This window comes from Aplidium turbinatum, chromosome 7 (assembly GCF_918807975.1).
Source record: "Aplidium turbinatum chromosome 7, kaAplTurb1.1, whole genome shotgun sequence".
NCBI lineage: Eukaryota > Metazoa > Chordata > Ascidiacea > Aplousobranchia > Polyclinidae > Aplidium > Aplidium turbinatum.
In genome coordinates this window covers 12,501-30,807 of record NC_137478.1, presented here as the reverse complement: position 1 = coordinate 30,807, position 18,307 = coordinate 12,501, and the positions used below count along the sequence as shown (strand labels likewise).

Genomic DNA, 18,307 nt, shown 5'->3' with positions numbered 1-18,307 from the left:
AAAAAATAGATGGAGAGTAATCTTGCAGAGCGTAATCGCAGTCACAAAGTTTTTCAGTAAGCAAAATCTTCCTTTTTGTGGTCATCGAGAAGATTTTAATTCAAGGAACCAGGGAAATTTTCTTGAAATTTTAAAACTCCTTGCAAAGTACAGTAGGCTAGAGTCATTTACGAACACATTTTTAGTAGTACCAAACTCTCCAAAAAGAGCATGACAGTTGACACATACCTTTCACCAGCTATCCAAAATGAATTAATTGAGCTTTTTGGTAAAAAGGTAAAAGATCTCATGCTGGAGAAGATAGACAGAAAAGTAGGCCTATTTCCCAATTTTACTTGGCAGTACACCTGACGACTCTCATATCGATGAAATGGCTTTTATTGCTAGATACCTCAAAATCGACAGCAATAACGAGGTACAAATAAAGAAATCCTTTCTGAATTTTTTCCCACTGCACGTAAAAAAAACAGACGAAATTACTAAGTCTATTGTCAATGAGCTTCAGCAAAATGGCTTAGACATAATGATGTGTAGAGTAGAGGCCAAGCATACGACCATGCTCCCATGGCAGGAGTCCGCACTGGAGTAAAATGCAGAATAAAAAATATTAGTCCTGACTCCTGAGGCCTTGTTTATCCCTTGTGGAAACCACTCACTTAACCTTGCAGGAGTTCACGCAGTGGAATCATCTGAAGCAATCATCGTTTATGTGAATCAATACTTTATTTAGTTATATGAGTCTTAAGCTTTACCTCACTGTTGCCGTTTTTATCGCAAGCTGTGAAAGAAGTTTTTCAAAACTTAAGTTGATAAAATCTTACTTGAGATCGACCATGGGAGAAAGCAGGCTGTCTGCGCTAACAATAGCCTACTGTCCATTGAAAGTGCTTTAGTCGAGACATTATCTTTTGACGATTTAATTTCTAAATTTGCTTTAACAAAAGCTGGACGTATTGACTTTTGAACTTTCAATAAAACTAAACAAACACTGCTATAATTCTTCTTATGTGTGGAATTCAAATCAGCTTTTACGACGGTGTTAAGGGGGGCAGCATTCCGTGCAAAAATCCAAGGGCGGCATATTGCGTTGCTACGCCACTGCTCAACTGGCGGAACGCGATCCGAATCCGGACCTTCTGGGTGTTGATGGTGAACCTTGAGCTTTTGGAAGAATAACCTCATTACCACGTTTCAGGGTTTCAAAGAGATTTCTACTAGGAGGAAGCATTTTTTTACTGTGATTATCTTAGTTGCTGGGGGGCTTCGACTCCCAGACTCCCCAACACTTTTTCAGATCCAATTCGAGTTACATTTTACCTAAAAAAGTGGTTTGGTACAGATAGTTTAAAGTGCAACTGCACAATGACTTTGACCGCACTTTATCTGAAAGAGCATGTTGCAATCTATAAATACCAACCTCGCCCTTACTTTTTAAGGCTATATTTATCTCAATAAAAATTATCAAAACTATGGTTTTCCACGCGCTTGCATTTTTGACCACGTTCTTGCAATAGAAGATGGCATTGCGCAACACGTGGATTATGACGTCAGTTGGAGTCAGTCAGATCGAAGCGACAATTGGTTTTGCAAGTCTTTTAGTTGTGTTTGTCCTAGAGGAAGTTGTTTTTTTTTCACTGTTTCGATCTTGTTGCACGTGCTTTTTATGTGAAGGCAGGTAGCATAGGCTCTTTGCAATCTCGAGTTTGAAAAAAATAAGCCAGGTCTGTTGACTTATCCATTGAAATTGTTGGTTAAGGAACAGACCAAAGCTGTCATAGGCCATGCCAGGTAAGGTACGGTACATCTTAACCAATGTTATGTGACATTCTTGTAAGCTTCAAGTCTTTCGTTCAAATATATAAAACTTTTAAAACAAAACATTTCTCTTGCAACTTCGTTTTTTAGATTATTCTAGTTCTAAGCCAAACATTTAAAATGGTGAAAATTTGCTCTATCTGTCACACAAAATTTGTTTCTGGTGCAAAGGTGACATTTTTTGCCTTCCCTAACGATGAACGTTTGCGATTTAACTGGTGCAAGTTTGCTCATCAAGTCCGCAAATGAGGACGCGATGGAAAGTTGTCAAATGAGTGAGTTCACTTGAGCTTGTTTACTGTTCAACAGCCTTTCAAGAGCTGGTTGCGTAATTGTTCCATTCATTATTAAACGACTTGCTGTTACATCTCCCAGGCAATTCAGGCTTATAGGCACGTGCTGGAGTGGCTGTTGGATGGAGAAGTTCTGGGCAAGTCCAACAGAGTCGTGCTGCCATCCTGCATTGTCTCTTTTATCCGCAGAAAGTATCCCAGCGACGATGGAGACTATGCTGGGTTCCGAAGACCAGTGTTAACATTTTAGTCTTTTTAAAACGAAATCTGGTTTATTTGCAACCGTTTGGTTTATTTTTATTTTTCGATTTGGTGTTTTTTTGGTTTGGTTTGTTTTCGATTTGTGTGTCGTAATACGATTTGTCATCAGTATTGTATGTTGGTTTACTCTTATACTTTATTTCTGCTTCAATTTGGTTTATTCTGGTCTTTTTTTTAGCTTCATCTAGATTATTTTTAAAGAACGTAGATGTCAACACCGCCGAAGACAGTCCCACTGAATGCTAAAACGTTATCGCATGATAGTCGACTGTACTATGTCCTACAATACCGTACAATACAAAATATTTTCGATATAACCAAGTTTGGCTGTTGTAATCTACGAAACTAGCCTTCGGCGATGGGCTTCGCAAACCACTCCTGGCACACAGGCATAAACAACTAAATTTTGTATAATGCTGGCTGAAAGATGCGTCTTCACTATGGATGTCTTATAAATTTGCGCATTCACTAGCAACCAAGCCTATCTCAGCTAGTTTGGTCTCCACTAACCTCGACTCCAACTGACGTCATATCGCTAGGTGGCATTGACGAGTTTGCTACTTCCAGGTAGCGTGAGAGAGAAGCGCTAGAGAGCGTGGGAAAAGGGTCGGTTTCTCGGCTGTGGGCCTCAATTGTAAGGAAGTAAGTTTTTCAACAGGTTCCCGATGTCTTGGCAATGGATTTTAGCCTATGTTAATTCGATCGTGCAGTTGCAGTTTAATTTTCGCGGTCGCGTGTGAAATAACATATTCACCGGACCGCTAAAAATATTCAACTTGTCAAACTGAACCTTTGTTAAGGTTAGTTGAGTAACCCTGACTTATCTTATCTTACCCAGAAAAAAGGAAATTAACTTTCTCAAAATTCGTGTTGAATTGTTTTTGTTTCGTCTGAAATGGCAACTTCGTCATTATTATGAAAAACTTTTGCCAACCACTGGTTGCTTCCCTGCTTTTGGCGTTATTTTTTAACTTTACGATCTATACCGTCCAACCACCTTAAAGTAGCAGGTCTTGGGTTATATTCAGAGATTTATTTTCACCAATAAAAGTGTTTTGTTTTAAAAAATTGTTAGGTGTAAGCAAAATAGTATTTCAGATAGTTTAATTATCATTTCATTTTTAACATTTACAATACCATAATTATAAATATCCTTGACTAGTGATGTTGTGAGCAGGAAAAACCTGTCCTGTACTTTTAGCAGAAACGTTCTTCTGTATTTACTTTTTCTGAATATATGCACATGAAATTGCTCTTATCTTCAAATACCTTATAAGCCTGGAATATCACATGTTGTACGGTACAAAACAAAAATCATTCTTAACACGAGGGACCTGTTTATTCTTGCCACTAACCTAGGCTACCGTACTCTAAAAACTTTAATTAGACTTGAATGCCTGCATAAAATTATGAAAGCTTTGCCTTGGAATGAAATAATGTTGAATAAAAATAATTTAACACCTGATCCTCAAAACGCTTTACACTGCTTTTGTTTACAATTATTACAATGTTTTTACCTTGGTTGACAGAACAAGTAATGTTGCCAGATAAAAAATAAAAATGGGGAAAAACAATAATGTTACCAGATGACCAAATCTGAATGGAAATTGATAATTTCTACAGTTTTGGTTTTATCTGCGCGGTACCGGGCGGCAAAGTTCAAACAGTCAAAATTTTGTACGATGGTATTACCGCGTCGTGACCGATATGTTCCATTGCCAGTATTTTTTTTGTTAGAAATTGTTAACACTTTTGGCTTTCATTCCAAGCAAAGGTGTATGGTAGCTAAGAAATGAAAGACCTGTGTTTGCGGTTACTTACACTTGTGTTGTTTTCTAAACTGAAGTGAGAAAGTCTATTGAAATGAACCACATTTCCATGTCGGTGCAGTGAAAATGTACACAATATTATAGGTCTGCTTGACGATAGAGGGCCCAAAATTATTCTGGCCCCGGGGCCAACAAAGGGTTTAACACAGCACTGGTTCAAGGATCAATTAATAAACTCTGCTAGTTCAAATTCAAATGTAGCATATATTTTGCTAGTGTTTCCAGTATGAAATTGAAATGAGCTCAATTTCCAATCTGTTATAAAGATTTTTCATCCAACAATTTTTGTAACAAGTATAAGAGTGTTCATCCTGTTAGAAAGTTGTAGGTGAATTGGCTAAATTAATATTTATGAAGTTATAGTTTTGCTTGAACTATTTGTTAGCCCATATTTCATCATTCGCAGAGACTACATGGTATTGCATTGAAAGCGATTGCCAGCAGGGGCCCCTAAACTTAGCTGTGCCTCGGGCCCCCGTGAGCCTTAATCAGGCCCTGGATATGACATGATAGTCGAGGCGCTGTAGCAACATGACAAAGGTGTAGTGCAAATCTAGGGCTTTTTACGGCCGAGAATGAGTTATTGAATGGCCCCATCTGTTTTTGCACGATGAGCTATGTTTGGCCACAAACCATACACTCCTTAAGTAAAGGACTTGAATGTTGCGATCTCGGGGTTTGTAACTTGAATCTGAAGGATTAACTTAAGTTCTGGGCTGAAATGACTTTTAGAGAAGCTAGAAACACAATGTTGGATTCCCTATTAGGGTTTTTGAGGATGGCGAGTTCAACTTCAATAGCGTTACTTTCAAAACCCTCTGTGGTCATTTTCAAGGTCAAAATATTATATTTTAGGTCAAATTACAGAATTTTGGTCATTTTTGCCCATTTTTGCGTCTAAATCGTAAAGCAAAACTGTTTGAAAGAAGTCTGTGACAAAATATGCTATTACATAAACATCATATGTATTTCTCAACACTATGGCTATTATCTAAAGGAGTCTATGATTACAATATAATACACAAATTGACAATACATAACAAGATGACACCATAATAGACAGTTCAGTTCAGTTCAGTTCAGTTGTTTTTATTTCTGACCATCATATCAAAACAATACACGTCAGCATAGCAAAGGTCGAGAAAAAGGTAGAAGCGACAAAACGCGAACGTTAAAACGTGCTTGAGACCGAAGTAAGTTATTGAGTTGAAAGAAATTTGGCACGGTCGCAACACCTTCAGAAAAATTTAAGATATAAAGGGAAAATAAAAAAAGAAAATGTTACGAAAACAACATAGGCTATATTTAAGCTATAGCTTTATTAGCCCACATAGCTTTAGCTGATATATTTAAGATTTGTATGGACAGTTGCTATGAAGATCGGCCATGGTGCGTTATCAAGAGTGCTGATGGTCATAAGGGGAACACGTCTTGATGCGTTTAGCTCATAGCTGTCTATCTAGCTAGCTGTCTATAGCTAGCTGTCTATGTCTATCACTAGTTGGAAAGCCTTTCTTGCCTCCTGAGGCATCCCAAAGACTTTTCTTTGTCACTTACATTGAGGACATAAGCCTTTAATAGAATGTTTACTAAAGTAGTACAAGCAGCATTATTACTAGCTAAAGGTGCATCTACTGTGGCGATCCCCGCTACACAATAAATTGCATGTGTAGACTGTAGAGATGAGATAAACTCTTAATGTTTGTGCTAAGACCTCCGTAGTTATGCTTTTAGAAGATAATTGTGCCCCATAAAGGTTAACTTTTTACTCTGCCCAAAATTTTGCCTGTTGTTACGCAAACTGCATTGAAAACATGAACATTTGTATTCGACTCTGCAATCATCATCTGAATTTGTTTGACATGCTTCTGCAGCAGTTACCCTAACTGTTCCTCATCTACACCAATTAGACGACAACGACGAACATTGCAGACCGAAAATCATGGACTGTTCAAGAAGTATTCGCTTTGCGAAACTTGTCGAGGAAGTTGCCCTTTCGTTCAACTTTTCCTCTGGGAGGAAGTCTGTGGCGATCCCCGCTACACAATAAAACAAAAAAGGAATATATATTGTCTGGCAACACTCTAAAAACAAAATGACTGATTTGCCTTCGCCTCGTTTTGCTCTCCCCTTCTGGTTGTACTAGTGCTAAAATGTAGAGTGAATAATGTGTTGTCTGGAATTTTTATGGGAGAAGCGACAAAGCAAATGAAGAAAAAAACTAACCAAAATTTGAAGTGAAGAAAAAAGGAAGAAAAGACAAAGTTTGAATTGTGATGTGTTAATTGGGCAGAGTTAAAGTTAAATTGAATTGTATTCTGTAACTATATTCGTAATTAATTAATTCTGTAATTGTATTCGAAATTAATTCATTAAACTGATTCTGTCATTAGTATTGTTTCTATAAAATAGGTTGAAAAATAGAAGTCGGGAGCCCTTCTGGTGTCAGATAGCAATTAGTATAAACATTCATACTTAATTCCCGCACTACAAATGATAATAACTCAGCAAAATGAAACCGGCAACGCATTTCAGTCTTGTCATGCAGATTACAGCTATGATTTCAGTAAATTGTTACGTCACAAAAGCTTGGAACCGCAATGCTTTGCAAGGGCATATGAAATCACCAAAATATTTCCCAAAATAAATAAAAAGAACTTCAAAGAACTTACGCAGTGTAGAGAAAATATCTTACACAATAGATGCAGTAGGTGCACAATATCATATTTCGTCACAGACTTCTTTCAAACAGTTTTGCTTTACGATTTAGACGCAAAAATGGGCAAAAATGACCAAAATTCTGTAATTTGACATTAAAATATAATATTTTGACCTTGAAAATGACCTCAGATGGTGTTGAAAGGAACACTATTGAACTAGCCATCCTCAAAAACCCTAATATGGAATCCAAGATTGTGTTTCTAGCTTCTCTAGAAGTCATTTTAGCCAGGACTTAAGTTAATCATTCAGACTCAAGTTACAAACCCCAAGCATGGGAGGTTCCAGTCCTTTACTTAAGGAGTCCATGCCACAAACACACAAAAATCATAAGAATTCAACTTGCGATTGTTTAAAAGTAAATATGGCAGCACTTTCTTAAAGGCGCCAGAAAAATCCGACTAAAAGATTATTGCGTCACAACAGCAAAATCTGCAATTTTTAGATTGACACAACTTAAGAAAGCATGCAAACGTGCTACAATAGATATTGAACAGCAAATTATGCACAAACTTTTATGCCTTTTTCGCATTTAAAACAGAGCTGTTCCAGAGACATTTGTCAAAAGCGGAGCCCTACATAACACATTAACGAAATGTGACTGTTGCATTGGTATGTAAAAGCAAAAACATGCAAAAATCCTGGTATCTCAAACCTGCAAAATCAACAAGCACTTTCGGGATTTTGTGGCAAGTGAAAAAAGAACAATGCTATCCACTTTTACTTTCATTGCGGATCCTGATGAAGCTCCGCATTTCATCTGCAACTGTAGTTGATTGAGCTTCACTGCGACGTCGAGTGCTGACACCAACATCTTTCTCTCGTGCCTTTTTACCAGCAGCTAAATAAAGAAGTCTCAATTGCACGTAGAACGATATGCTGGTTCGACCTAACATATTAGCGTGATCAGACATTCTCGGCTATGATCTTAAACAAAAAGCGCCTACAATAAATGTGTAATGACTCCAGCTCGTCTATGTGATATTTTGCTACTGTTACACTTATACCTGACAACCTGGAAATTACAGGATGTCAGTTTCATCCTTCACACTAAAGCGGTTGTGTTTTAACGGATCTTTTCAGCAGCGACTGTGTTTCAGCAGCAATTACTGAATTTTTCAGATGCTGCAAAAAGTGCAAATACGAATTGCATACAGTAATATGATGCTTAACCCTTTGAAGGTTGGGGGGGGGGCTGTCAATTCAACTTTTTGTATCAACAGTTGTATCTCTAACACCACTGAGGCTGCGACTACGAGATTTCTTGACTTTTCCTAACTTTTATTCACCTCTATTAAGCTGAAATTTTGAGCGAATAAAGGTTATAAATTGAGAGATATAAGGCATTTCTCAGCACATCCTCTGAAATATTTCATATTCTATTGTTCAAAATTTTCCCACCAGGTGGATGAAAATAATTAATTTGGCCCATGTTTCGTTAATCCTAACTGTTTCACAGCGTGAAGGAAATTGGCTGTATGTAAAATTATGTAAAAAAAATTTAATCACAACGTTGCAATGCATGTTCTTCATTACTCTACCAAAAAATAATGTGTAAACTCACGCTACAAATTACACTCATAAGTCACCTCAACATTTCAACGTATACGAGCAGTTCTAAAATTCACATACAGTAGTTTTAATTTTCGGATATGCTCAGCGTGAATAATTTTACAAAGTGGATCACAAATTTTGAAACCGTGCTTTAAAAAACAACAGAGATATCACTCCTAAAGCATAAGAAGAATCGACAGTCCCCCCTCCCCCCAAACTGAGCAGGACTCCAGAAGCCCAACCTTTTAAGGGTTAAACTTGTTTAATGTTTTATTGTATGAAAAATATAAGACCAATTAACACAATATCACTTTGCACTTTTTATTATGCAAAATATCACCAGGGTTGTTGGTGCACTGCCATCATAGTATTGTCCCTGGCTACTATAGTTATACCATGTGGGGTGTTAACAAGGGTTGCCTAACAACAACATTCAGCCAACTCACAGGATTGCCTGTAACTGAAAGGGAAATTTTTGTCACCAAAATTTGATTCCTTGCGGGCGAATCGTTCGCCACTAGAACAGTTGCCTGCTACCGAAGTTGAGATGCGTACCATCGCAGTCGAGTTGCCTGCCAGGGAAATCTGATTGTCTTCCATCAACACCTAGCTGTCTACAACAACAAAATAAAATTGGATAAAATCATAATCAGATCGTTGGCATGAATATCACCCGGATTCGCTTCAATAATTAAAATTTTAACCCTTCAAACAATCGCATTGACAATTGCAATGCATTTATTAATCTTAAATGAAAAAGTATGAATTAGTTTGAGACCAACAAGCTAATTCGTTAACGGACGCGCTGGGCATCCCTGGTAACTTCTGGTATGACAACCAGTAGTTTGTTAAAGTTTTTGATATGTACGGCACATCAAAGAATTTCGGAATCTACCGCAGTACATTGCCTTACTACGTCATTGTTTTTTTTTGTCGGTATACCTTTCACCTACGTTTTGATCGAAGCTGCGTTGAACAAACTATACATCATAGAAGCTACTCAATTAAACTGTATTTTAATCAATGTATCCAGTAAAATAATTTACTTTTATTGCAATGTGCTAGAAGGAAACTCCTGTGCACGTAAAAGTCTATTCCAAATAATTGTCGCTACATTGTCGATCTTCTGGCAGCACACAGTTTGAAAAGCTCTATTGTAGACTGCAATGCTGCGGTAGCAGTCCAAAAGGCACTGCCACTGCAAGTGGCCATGCTGTTTCGAAATTGGTTTGAGAAAACTTGCAAATACAAAGAAAATTATGCAGTTAAAAGTATAATTGCGTATTTTAAAAACAGACTACTGAGTAGGCTACACAGTAAAACTGTGGCTGATAAACTTATTGGCAATGCTGAGAAGTTCAAAGATTTTTCAGATATTTTTTTGTCAAAGAATTGTTAAAAAATGAAATAAGTCGATAAGTACCTTGGTTTTGTACACAATGGTTGACAAAATTAATCGAATATAGCCAGGGCTGGATTTCAGCCGGAACGGTCCGGAGCGCCGCTCCGGAAGCTCGATCAAAAAGTTGGCTTGTCCGGAACGGCGTTCCGGAAGCTCAAATATTTTATACTCTTATTATGCTTTGCCCTGTTCAGTAAAAGTATATCTATAATTCTTGATGAGTCGACCACGTTAAATCGCGTATCCACTCTGATAATATATCTTCGTACCAGTCTTGACGGAAGCGAACCTGTGAATGTATTTTGTAGATCTTGTTGAGCTCCCTAGTGTTTCGGCGAATGGCATCTTTGATTCCCTGAAGAGCTGCCTAAAATCATATGGCATGTCTATAACATTCTTATCTTCTTGTTTGATTGGTGTTGTATGTGATGGCGCGGCTGTGATGTTAGGTCGCAAAAATGGTGTGGCAAAATTGCTTCGTGATGAATTTCCAGACATTGTGGTGTTGTATTGTGCAAACCATAGATTGGAACTATTGGTTGGTGATGTTGTAAAATCAGTCAGTAATGTGAATCGATTTCGATCTTGTATGGACAAGCGCTATAGCCTTTACCACGCTTCTCCTAACAATAGCAGGGAAAATGTGCAGCGGCTGTTGAAGTGTAGTTCTTGAAAATCGGAAGGGTACTGGACACACGTTGGGTAGCCTCGAGTTCCCGCACAGTTAATGCGTCTGGAATGATTTTTCAGCACTTGTCGAACATTTCAAAAAGGGAGCTAGTAGCGACACAAGAAATTCTCGGGAACGTGCGAAATATCAAGGACTCTTGTCGAAGATAACATCCACGGATTTCTTGTTGAACTTTGCTTTGACTTACGAATCCTCGTAAGAATTAGCCGAAGTAGCCTAAGCCTCGTATTGCAAAACAGAGCATGTACTATTTGGGATGCAGATTACAAAATTATTAATCTTGCAAAATTATTTGAAACACGCAGGAACGAACCCGGACGACATTATCACATTGCCAAGGATGCTGAAGAAAACTTAGAGTTCAAATGGGTGGAATTGCATGTAAACAATTGCAGAAATATCCCGCTAATCAATCCCTGCATCTTCTATCATCACTTAGGAAATTCCATTAAAGATCGCTTGTTGAATTCAACAGACTTGTCATTTATTCACAGCTGCAAAATACTTGAATCAACTACTTGACTAGAGGACACAGTAATAACACAAGGAGAAAACGAAATCATTGAAGTGGCAAAAAGATTGCGCTTAGATGAACGCGAAGCTGTGAGAGGACTTCGTGAATATTTAACTACGAAAAGAAGATCCCAGAGTCTTCGAAATTTGATAGTCACTAAAATCCTGTCCAATTTCATCGAGCGAGTGTGAACGCAGATTTTCACAAATCAACCTCATAGTGACATCTGAGCGTGCTTCTCTACACACTGTAACTGTTTCAACTTTACTCTTTATACGAATGGTCGGTCCACCGAGAAAGTTTTAACCAGCGAAGTATGTTGGATCCTGGTTGCGCCAAAGACATAACCCGGCAATTGAGACCCGAAGTCGCCAGAGGTTTTATGGTTTTGAATACGATAAATGTCTTAAAAAATGTAGGCTATAACTTGTATTTTTTTGTGTTATTGTTTTACTAAAATACGAATATTTGCATTGAACAACGCTATATCATCTATAGACCATGATAGGCTACTTGCTTTAGCAATGTTTTACGTACATTAAAGTGTGTTGTTTCAAAGTCTTATAAGGGCATATTTCTGAATCTCTTCTTCGGCACCTAGCGCATTTGGAAAGTAAAAAACTAACGTTCCGGAAGCTAATCTTCTGGAAATCCACCACTGAATATAGCTTATAATTTTGTTTTCAATTCACCAGCACCAGTGTTTCCAGGTTGTCTTCTGAGATCTACCACGACCATCAAATCTAGTTTGCCCCAATAGCTCAATTGGTTAAGGCGTGACTTCATAAACGAAGAAGCTTCAAGATCAAGCGGTGCGGGTTCGACTCTCGGTGTGTGCGCTTGAACAACGCATTCAGCGGCACTTGATGGATGGAACAATTCCCCAGCAACAACACTTCAACAGTCGGAAACTTCAGTCTGCCAATCGCGATAATTACCAGGAATAACCTATCAAGGCTTTATCAGTCCGAGGATAAAAGATTCAAAACTAAACCAGTTAACATTTTGCATGTTGCCAGTGCCAAAAAAGTAGAACAAAAATACTCAAAGTATTGTCAAAGACAATGTGTATCAACTACAACTCATTCAAGCAGCTTACTCATGCAACTTTGCCTGCCATCATGCGTAAACAAGTGCGCCTTCAATCAAATTGAAAGCTTACACGATGTATTATTGAGACCTGTATTAACGATCAAGCTAAGTCAAAATTTTTTTTTAAACACAACAATAATTTTTAGCACAAAGTTTTGCTTGAATCTGCTGCCACGGTCAAATCTGGCAACCATCGTTTAATGACTTACGGTCTGTTGCAGTTACTTCTCAAAGGAAGTTTATTCATTCATTTATTTATGTTATCACCCGACCATCAACAAACATAACAAAAATATCACTTCTCACATAACATGGCAAGGGTTTGAAAAAGGTTTAAAAGCAACACAATTTATACGTTAATGCGTATTCTAGAGAGAAATGGATTTAGCAAGGTTGCAACACCTTGAAAAATTTATAAACAGAAGCAAAAGTTGGTGTCTATTGTATTGGTAAACATTTTCTGTCAAGTAAGACATACACTTGTTATCCGCAACCGCATCTACGTTGCATTCATATCATATCTTAAACCACATTGTAGTAACCAATAAAAAAACACAAACTTTCATACAAAATTAACACCGACTACAACCGCTAGGCGATTTCATGCCATGAGCATTAATGCTATTCATACTTTCACTTTACTGTGGACAAAAAGTATGCTAGAGTTTGACAAAGCTTTACGCAAAAAATACATTTGCAAACACCTTCTGTAAAAATGTTCTGTACACAGCACTCGTTCAAAATCAAAACAAAAACGTTTGTGGGTAAAAGAAATGAAATTTCATTTCTAATAACAAAAAAATGTAGAAAGCAGTAGGCTAGCCTATGGCATTGTATAACGATAAAACTTTGGCAATTAGTGTATCCTTTCAAAAACGGGAAGATGGTCCGTTTTTGAACTTTGGATGTCAAACAGCTTTTGCATTGATAGATTCGGATGTCCAGCACTTGCAACTCACAACCAAACAACCATGCAAATGTTTGAAACGAAACAAAAACTAATTACCAAAAGTCTTATTTGGACACGAAAAAAACAAGACAGTTTACTTTTTGGAAGCAATATTTTGTCTAAAACATGCGCGAAATCTTCTTGATTGTAGTAGGCATATTGATTGTGTACAATTTAAAATTTGCTTTCATTCTAAACAGAAGGATTACCACTAAAAGCAAGCTGTATCTTGTTGAACATAATTATTCAGTTGCCACAAATTGCCTAGGTAATCATTCAATACCATCACAAACAAATGATCGACTAAGATTTTGAATTGCTTCCAAAAACAAACAGTTTTTTAGCCAGATCATTTCAGGCAAAATCAAATTGTTACTGCAACTACGGTAAATAATGCAATAATTTACCTTTTTACTTTCCGCCAAAGAAGTTCAAGATGAAATTCTTCAAACTGTCAAGCCAAATATAAGTATTTCGACATTTCAGTAACCATGTCCCATTGCACTGTAGGCTACCTTCAGCTAGCTAGTCGTAATCTTGAAACAAGAAGTTGAATCATTGCAATGTCTTTCTATTTGGCTAAACCAAACATCAGAGAAGCCGCCAATACATCGGAATTTTGGCACAGGAAAAAACTGACTGTTGCGTCATCAACACGAAACTAAATTGCACCTGGACAAGATTGTTCACGGCTCATGTTGGCTCATTTTAATAACATATCAAGTGAAACACAAAATCAACAGCAAACGGCAGTCGATTTGCAGCATATAAAAAGACATTTCGATAATTTTCCCATTATATATAAAATGTCAGCTGTCAGCTGTCGGCCGAAGGCAGAAGGCATTTGAAAAAGAGTCCGTGGCGGGCTTTCGATCGTCATCTGGCGGTCGAGGCGGCGGCGGCAGACAGGTCGTCGAGTGCGCAAGACGACGAATGAAATGAGTGAGAATGGCCAATGACGGGGGAGCAACGGGTGACCGCGAGGGGGGGTGACGGAGTCTGGTCAGACCGTGATCGGATTGGTAAAGAAGGAAACGAACGAAGCAAGCAACCATGTCGACGGGCAAGTGAGACGCGCAGGGCAGAATCGCTGCTGTCCGCAGTCGCGCCGCTGGCTCAGAGACGAGATCGGGCGAAGCCGCGGTCGTCGCGGGAGAACGAAGCGCCGCGCTCCGCTCCGACCCGCGGTCGGACCGGGGCGCGCGAGCGACAAGTTGTCGTAGCGCCGAAACGACGGGCGTCTCGCGAAAGACGCGGCGTCCCGGCCTTGCAGGCCGCGGACCCGAAGAAAGAAAGTTGTTACCTGGTTGATCCTGCCAGTAGTCGTATGCTTGTCTCAAAGGTTAAGCCATGCAAGTCTAAGTGCGAGCTCTCGTACGGCGAAACTGCGAACGGCTCATTAAATCAGTTACGGTTCATTTGATCGTAGACGCACGTCGCACGTGGATAACTGTGGCAATTCTAGAGCTAATACATGCTAAAGGCGCCGACGCCGGCGGCAACGCTGGCGAAGGCGCGCATTTATCAGACCTCGCCGGCCCGGTCGCGTCGTCGTTCGCGGCGCGCGCGGCCGGTCCCCGTGGTGACTCTGGATAACTGAGCGGATCGCGCGCTTCCAAGTCGAAGGCGACGGATCATTCGAGTGTCTGCCCTATCAACTCGAGTCGGTACGGTCTCGGCCTACCGCGGTGGTGACGGGTGACGGGGAATCAGGGTTCGGTTCCGGAGAGGGAGCCCGAGAAACGGCTACCACTTCCAAGGAAGGCAGCAGGCGCGCAAATTACCCATTCCCGACGCGGGGAGGTAGTGACGAAAAATAACGATGCGGGACTCTGAACGAGCGCCCGCAATCGGAATGAGCACATCGCAAAGCAGTGCGGACGTTCGGCGCGTCGTCGCTCGCCGGCGGCGCCCGGGCGCGCGAGTATCGATTGGAGGGCAAGTCTGGTGCCAGCAGCCGCGGTAATTCCAGCTCCAAAAGTGTACGCTTAAGTTGTTGCGGTTAAAAAGCTCGTAGTTGGAATTGGCGCCGGCGTCGCCCGGCCGTCCGACCTCGCGGTCGCGCACGGCCGGCCGCCGCGCTTTCGGCCGCCGGGCCGCGCTTTCCTTGACCGGACGGCGCGCGCGCCCGGCGCCGGTTTTACTTTGAAAAAATTAGAGTGTTCAAAGCAGGCCCGCACGCGGCCCGGATAACGACGCACGGAATAGCGGAAGAGGGCCCCTCCCTCGACCGCCGGCAAACGACGAGACGAGAGGCAATGATCGAGAGGGACGGACGGGGGCATTCGTACCGCGCCGTTAGAGGTGAAATTCTTGGATCGGCGCGAGACGGACCGAGGCGAAGGCGTCTGCCGAGGACGTTTTCCTTAATCAAGAGCGAAAGTCGGAGGTTCGAAGACGATCAGATACCGTCCTAGTTCCGACCGTAAACGATGCCGGCCCCGGGCCGCCGCCTGCCTGCAGCTTCGAGTCGAGGCGGCGGCGGACCGGTCGAGGGAAACCAGAGCTTCTGGGTTCCGGGGGAAGTATGGTCGCAAAGCTGAAACTTAAAGGAATTGACGGAAGGGCACCACCAGGAGTGGAGCCTGCGGCTTAATTTGACTCAACACGGGGAAACTCACCCGGCCCGGACACGGCGAGGATTGACAGATCGAGAGCTCTTTCTCGATTCCGTGGGTGGTGGTGCATGGCCGTTCTTAGTTGGTGGATCGATTTGTCTGGTTAATTCCGATAACGAACGAGACTCTGACCTGCTAAATACCCGGCCGCTCGCTGACCGGCGACGCCCTTCACGGGGCGCCGCCACGAAGGAGCGTCCGCCGGCGTTCTTAGAGGGACAGGCGGCGTTCAGCCGCACGAGATTGAGCAATAACAGGTCTGTGATGCCCTTAGATGTTCGGGGCCGCACGCGCGCTACACTGGTCGGATCAGCCGGAGCCTCTTCGCTCGAGATCCCGGCTCGAAAGGGCCGGGAAATCCGGCAACCCCGACCGTGCTCGGGATAGGGAATTGCAATTGTTTCCCTCGAACGAGGAATTCCCAGTAGGCGCGAGTCATCAGCTCGCGTCGATTACGTCCCTGCCCTTTGTACACACCGCCCGTCGCTACTACCGATCGAGCGTTTTAGTGAGGTCCTCGCATCGGCTTGGCGCCGGCCTTCGCGGGTCGGCGGCTCGTCGAGAAGACGATCGAACTTGATCGCTTAGAGGAAGTAAAAGTCGTAACAAGGTTTCCGTAGGTGAACCTGCGGAAGGATCATTACCTGAACCTCTTCGAAGGAACGTTTTGAGCCTCGGTCGGCCCGTCCTGGAGACGGCGCAGGCCCGGCGAGCACCGGAGCGACGAAAGCGCGGCTCGAGTGCCCCGGAACGGGGCTGGAAGCGTCGGAGGCCGACCGCTCGACCGGCGACGCCATAGCTACGAGACGAGCGACTTCGGAAAAAGAAAGCAGAGCTATCGCTCCTGGCGGTGGATCACTCGGCTCGCGAGTCGATGAAGGACGCAGCCAGCTGCGAGAATTGATGTGAATTGCAGAACACATTGAGCGTCGACGATCCGAACGCGAATTGCGGCCTCGGGTTAATCCCTTGACCGCGCCCGCCTCAGGGTCTCACCGAACGAACGTGCCCAGCAGTAGACGCCCTGGTGCGGGTCGGCGACCGAACGCCGCCGTCCCGTCAAAGCGAGGCCGAGCGCGCGCTGCCGCGGCGCCGATCACGGACGAGAAAGCGCGAAGCGGCGCCGCTCGGCCAGGAAAAAGGAAAGAAACGCGACCTGAGGTCGGACGAGAGCACCCGCCGAATTTAAGCATATTACTAAGCGGAGGAAAAGAAACTAACGAGGATTCCCTCAGTAACGGCGAGTGAAGCGGGACCGTCGAGCCCAGCGCCGAATCTGGCCGCTTTCGGAGCGGTCCGACCTGTGGCGTACAGACCCGGGCGCGCGGGCGAGCGCCGGCCGGCCCGAGTCCCCCTGATCGAGGCCGTCGCCCGCGGAGGGTGTCAGGCCCGTGGCGGTCGGACGGCGCGCGCCCACGCCCGAACGGTCTCGGAGTCGGGTTGTTTGGGAATGCAGCCCGAAGCGGGTGGTAGACTCCATCTAAGGCTGAATACGGTCGCGAGACCGACAGCGAACAAGTACCGCGAGGGAAAGTTGAAAAGCACTCTGAAGAGAGAGTTAAACAGTACGTGAAACCGTCCGGAGGCAAACGCGCGGGCCCTGCGAGGCCGTCCGGCGCTTCAGCTCGGCCGACTGCGAAGACGGCCGAGCGCACTGCGCCGGGCGGCGGGCCGCGACCGCTTCCGGGGCGGCCGGAGGCGGCGCCGAACGCAGCGGGCCCCCTCGGGGGTTCGCGGCGGCGCCGACCGGGCCCGTCCCGGGAGCGAGGAGGATCGCCGCGCCGACCCCCCCTTCGAGGGGGGCCGACCCTACGCCGGCTCGGCTCCGGGCCGCCGGCCGGCCGCTGTCCTCAGCGGTCGCGCCGAGCGACGCCCGCCGTCCGGCCGGCGAGGGATCGACAGGCGCCCGGGGTCCGCGGCAGCGCGAGGTCGCCCGCGCGACCCGTCTTGAAACACGGACCGAGGAGTCTGACGCCCGTGCGAGCCGCGGGGAAGACGCGAAACCCGCGGGCGCAGCGAAGACGAAGCGGCGTCCTGCTTGCAGAGGCGCCGCGAGGCGGGATCCCGCCGCCTCCCGGGGCGACGGGAGCACCGCCGGCGGGGCCGCGCCCTGAAAGGGCCGGCTCCGGCAAGAGCACGGTCGTCGGGACCCGAAAGATGGTGAACTACGCCTGGGCAGGCCGAAGCCGGAGGAAACTCTGGTGGAGGGCCGTAGCGATTCTGACGTGCAAATCGATCGTCCGACCTGGGCGTAGGGGCGAAAGACTAATCGAACCGTCTAGTAGCTGGTTCCCTCCGAAGTTTCCCTCAGGATAGCCGGCGCCCGGCCAAGAGTTTTATCTGGTAAAGCGAATGACTAGAGGAATCCGGGGCCGAAACGGCCTCGACCTATTCTCAAACTTTAAATCGGTAAGAACCGGCGGTTGCTCGCTTTGAACCGACCGGAAAACTATTTCGAATCGAAGGGCGCCGAGTGGGCCGCTCTTGGTAAGCAGGACTGGCGATGCGGGATGAACCGAACGCGGTGCTAAGGCGCCCGACGCGACGCTCATCAGAGCCCACGAAAGGTGT

At 43.8% G+C, this 18,307-nt stretch overlaps 2 non-coding genes and 1 pseudogene across 2 annotated transcripts in view; all 3 read left to right on the top strand.

The window, feature by feature from the left end:
• Nucleotides 1-14,418: 14,418 nt before the first annotated feature.
• Nucleotides 14,419-16,379, top strand: LOC145774903 (small subunit ribosomal RNA; annotated as a pseudogene).
• Nucleotides 16,380-16,575: 196 nt separating this feature from the next.
• On the top strand, nucleotides 16,576-16,729 carry LOC145774930 (5.8S ribosomal RNA). The gene has a single exon (XR_014290102.1). It is a non-coding gene; the product is annotated as a 5.8S ribosomal RNA (ribosomal RNA).
• A 159-nt stretch (nucleotides 16,730-16,888) lies between these two features.
• LOC145774907 (large subunit ribosomal RNA) overlaps nucleotides 16,889-18,307 on the top strand; it is a 3,722-nt gene continuing 2,303 nt past the window's right edge. The window contains exon 1 of the ribosomal RNA XR_014290081.1: nucleotides 16,889-18,307. This exon is cut by the window's right edge and continues 2,303 nt beyond it. This is a non-coding gene — a ribosomal RNA (large subunit ribosomal RNA).